The sequence below is a fragment of the Durio zibethinus genome, chromosome 28 (genome assembly GCF_047325235.1).
Source record: "Durio zibethinus cultivar Kanyao isolate XHJ-2024 chromosome 28, ASM4732523v1, whole genome shotgun sequence".
Taxonomy (NCBI): Eukaryota; Viridiplantae; Streptophyta; class Magnoliopsida; order Malvales; family Malvaceae; genus Durio; species Durio zibethinus.
The window spans coordinates 9,324,017-9,328,873 of NC_143189.1; the positions used below are offsets into that span (position 1 = coordinate 9,324,017).

The following is a 4,857-nucleotide window of genomic DNA, read 5'->3' on the forward strand; positions in this document are numbered from 1 at the left end:
AAATGGTCAAGTTCTTAAGTTGAACAGTAAAACACCTGAACTCTTGATTCTCCTTGGCTCTTATCTTACAAATTATAATAATAAAATTCTTAAGAACATTAGCAACGTGGAGTCCTCCCTCTATTTCTGTGTCAACTGTGGCATAAATCAATTAACATTTTGTTACTTTATTTGCCTCTCCATTTTATTTGAACTTAATAATAAAATTCAAAACCATGACTTGAAGAAATTCTTTATAATGAATAAAATATAATTCGACATTTGGATTATACGATAAATAAAATAGATTCGTTACGATTGTTAGGTTCCAAACTTAACCATTCTAATCTTGAATCTTTGATAGTAAATTTCCTTTTTATTATATCCGTGGAGGTGGGAAATTGATTCTTGAACCTAGTATATTGTCAATATTATCTATTAGTTTTTTTTTTTTTTTTTTTTGAGTTTCTTGATTGTTTGTTGCCTTTGTTTTGACTACTTTATTTTCTAAGTTGATTGGTTTGATCGTATTCCGCTGTAACTGTGATTTGGATTATAAGTGTAAATCAAAAGGAAATGAGTAGTATATTTAGCTCCACATAATCCAAATACCGCTCTTATATAGTTTTGAAATAGAAATAAGTGAATAACATTCACATGACTGTTCTTGATGCATAATTAAGAATGCAGTATTTCACCAGCACAAGACGAGCTTTCCCCAAACAAATCACAACAAACCCTTTTCTATTTTCCCTTTTTTTTTTCAGTTTTTCCTCTCTTAAGAAAGAAAATGCTTCAAAACTCATCAGGATTTTTCATTTTGAAGTTACATTCATAATCAAGTATTACACACAAGAAGATATTATACCTACGACATCCCACAACCTCAATCCATTCTTTCTCTTATGAATTCAAGATTTAATTGGCTATCAAGATTGCTTTATCGTAATATGGGATTTGCATTAGGTTGAAGCTGAAAGAAATTCATGCCAACTAATAAGTATCATTCAAATTTCATCAAGGAATATTTTATTCTTTATATTTGAATAGAAGCAACCACACAGCAGCACAAATATCGTAGCAATTAGAACAGTTGTGTACCAGAGCTTTCTCCAGAAGCAAAACAATGTTTCCTCCTAACCAAAAAGGAGACTGACAGAAATTAATTGAATGTAGTATTTTTCTTACATCAGATAGTTATACTCAATTCTTTTGTGCAAGAAGAAACGTGTAACTAAGCATATCTGTAGCATGGTTCAATTTGTAAAATTTCAATCAACTTACAGAGATATGGGTCCTTTCAAGTATCCTCCCAAGTATTCTTCATATGCCAGGTAACCTGTCACAGTTCCTCTGAAGGGTACAAAAAGGCATTGTATCAAAGCATAATCAGACCCATCAGAACCTTTCAAGCCTTTTGTGGACTTCCTAGCATAATGGCACCGTGAAAAAGTGCATCACAGTAACCACCATTCAAAACCATTTCATTATCTATTAAGAAAATCTGAGCAACATAGAAACAGATTATACGTCATCACGACTTCAAGCAAAAATTATCAAAATGATACCTTGGGAAACCAGGCTCAAAACTCTTTAAGAAGGGAATCATTCAGATTTACTTTGGATGGTATAAATATTTCCAATTAGCCCTGCAATGCTAACTATGACTGCCAATATTAGCATTAACCAGGACAAGATTTTTTCTACTCTGCTCAAGCTCAACCCCTCTTCTTGCTGACTTATTCTCAATGCAATGAGAGCTGGGAATGTAAAACCTAATGAAACAGCTGTTGTTGCTCCTGTAAATTTGAAAGCTGTCCATATATTTGGGATCATGGTAGATCCAAAATAAATAAGCACTAGCAATATTACTCTTAATGCCAAAGACCTTTTCCTACTCTCTGTGAGAGGAGCTGATCCCTCAAACACCAAGGTATCCACAGTTTGCCGTAGGGAAAAATGGATTACTGGGAAAACAAGAACCAAATGAAGAATGTAGCCAACCCGGACAATATAATTCAAGGCAGTGCTAAAACGAATTCCAAGATCCTTGTCAAAATTGGTCAAAACATCAGCTTCAGTATCCTTCCCAAAAAGCAGATACCCTGATACAGCTGTTGAGGCATAGACCACGACACAAAGAACAGTCGTGATCCTTCCCACCCTGTTCATCTTTTGAGGAGATCGCCCTTCATGCTCATTATGTATAGGTTGAAACAAACATATGCATTGGACATAATTGGGATAACCACTAGTAAATCCAAAATTGCCATTTTCAACCCAAAATCCGGGCTCATCCTTGGAGCCTCAATCTTCCCTTCAATAAGCTTGATAAAAGCAACAGCAAAGCAAACCACAACAAAAACAACAGCAAGAGCAACTGAAGCTGCTGAAGTCATACTCAACGAATCAATTCTATCTAAGGCGCAAAGTGGAGCAAGAAAAACCACCATAACAACCAAAATCAACAACTTCCTATGATCCCAAAAACCATGTCCCAACCACTGATCAAAAACCCCAAGATGGCGAACCGAACCCGACATAACATCACCCATAATAATCAAGTACACTACCAAAACACCTGCATTATTGACAATTATACAAATCTCAGACAAAGCCCTAGCAGTTCTGCCCATTATAACCTGCACAACTTCCCCATACGATCTAGCCTTACATGAAACTGCAAACCTAACCAACATTTCGACACTAATTTCTGACAAAATTCCTATCAGGATTATCAAAACAACCCCTAAAACAATCCCAAGAACCTTCATAGTAGCAGGTAAAGCCATGATTCCAGCACCAATAATAGAGGTAGTTAAGTTAAAAACAGCGCCACAAACACCAGACCCTTTATTGGGTTCACTTAAAACAAGGGTATAATCATCAATATCACTACCAATATCAACATCAGCATCAATATCATCGTTAAGATCATCAACATCATGAAGAATCTTGGGATCATTTACCCAGTTTCCATCGTCAGAAAGAAGCAATCTTTGCTACGATCTAAAATCCTGGGGTTCCTTTTGTATTTGTAATTCTACATATGAGCCTTTGGGTATAGGTAAATAATTACTATCCATTCTAAAACAATCAAATTACTAATAAGCCTCAAACTTTGTGAAGATCTATATGAGAAAAAAAAAATGAACGTAAAGATTAAAACTCACAAAGAATTAGGGGGAATTGAACTGAATTGAATGGATTGGAATGGAAAGGGTCAAGAGAAAAGCACCAGATCCATGGTGGGTCAACGTCTTTGTATGCTTCTGGTTTCCGTTGTTTTGTTTTGCGCAGCTTTCAAGGGAAGAGAAACAGGAATACCAATTTTTTGGAAAGATAACCGAAAAAAAAAACATGGGGAGCTTTGAATGATGCCATTGGAGGAGACATTGAGACAGATTTTTGGATACTGCCACGTCAGATCATTATCATGAATTAAAATGACGTGGCAAGATCTAAACTGCATGAAGTACTTTGCCGTTTTTTGCTGTTACAGACAAAGGACGTTGGATTTTTAATTCTTTGATTTTTTTTTTTAGTTTCTTATTATTAATTAAAAAAATAAATATATTTTTATTTATTAAAATTTAATCATTAAAATAAAAATATATATTTAATATTTCCTAATATTTTTTAACGATTTTTTTTATTTTCTTCGCTCATCCATGTTTATGATTCGAAGCTAACAATTAAAGATCAAATGTGAACGTCGTGACCAACTTGGTAAAGAAATCTAAAATTGAAAATCATTCATAAATTAAAAAAAAATGATAAAATTTTGAACTTTACAAATGAAATTATAAAATTATCACGTGTTTGTTCAATAATTATAATAATATAAAAATAGGTGATAAATTCTTTGAATTATATATAAATTTTAAAAGCTGTCACTTCAATCATTTTTCGCAAATTTTTTATTTGTATTATAAAATATCAGGTGTTTGAACCCCCTCTAAAGACAGAGCAGCTGCACTTTAAGATTCAAAGCCCAACTCGATGACCCAATAGCATTGATTCCTTTAGGCCTAATCATTCTTAACGATCTATGATCATCATCATATAAAATTACTATACGATTTTTATGATGATCTAATCATTAAACGTAAATCTTTATAATTTTTAAAGTGAAAATCCCATATCAAACATTAGACTAAAATATTAAATAAATCTTTGATTTTTTTTCTCCTTTAGTAAATCTTTATGCTTTTATTATTTCTAAATAATTTGTTAACAACTTTTTTATTCAAAATTGTCAAAAACTAATTTTTCATTATTGAAATTAAAAATCTAACATTTTATTAAAAGAGTACATAATTATTAACTAAATCATTAATTTTTAATTTATACTCATATAGATTTTTTTTTTTAAATGGACTTTTTTATAAGCAACGCAGTTGGATTTTTTTTATTTACAAGGAACTGAAGCGGCTCGATGACATAACCTAAGATTGAAAATTGAAAATAAAAACATTTCTTGAAAAGTATTTTTTTTAAGAATTTTTTTGACTTTTAGTTTTATCCATACCATCAAGCCACTTTTAAAATAAAATTTAATTATTTATTTTCAATTTTCGTCTCCATTATCAAGTTACATCAGCTTTTAAGTGGATAGAAAAATCTAATTAGCTTAATTGTAACAAAAGTTAATTTTTTGTTTGGAAAAATATTTATTTGAATAAGAATTAAATATTAAAAATCTATTGAGTATAATCAAAATATAAAGATTTATTTTAAAAAATTAAAAAATTTATGTTTTTTTTTTGTTATTTTAGCCAAAATTATTACTAAAACATTATGGTTAATGTTTTTGTATTCAGAAGAAAAAGTAGTGAAATAATTGTTTTTAAATTATATGTAAAAAGAGAAAAAGAA

At 31.1% G+C, this 4,857-nt stretch overlaps 1 pseudogene across 1 annotated transcript; it reads right to left on the reverse strand.

Moving 5' to 3' along the window:
- Nucleotides 1-980: 980 nt before the first annotated feature.
- LOC111280737 (amino acid transporter AVT6E pseudogene) lies at nt 981-3,287 on the reverse strand (annotated as a pseudogene). Its single transcript, XR_016335206.1, has 2 exons — nt 3,218-3,287; nt 981-3,110 (listed from the first exon to the last, which is right to left on the reverse strand). The product of XR_016335206.1 is annotated as an amino acid transporter AVT6E pseudogene (transcript).
- Between the last annotated feature and the right edge of the window lie 1,570 nt (nt 3,288-4,857).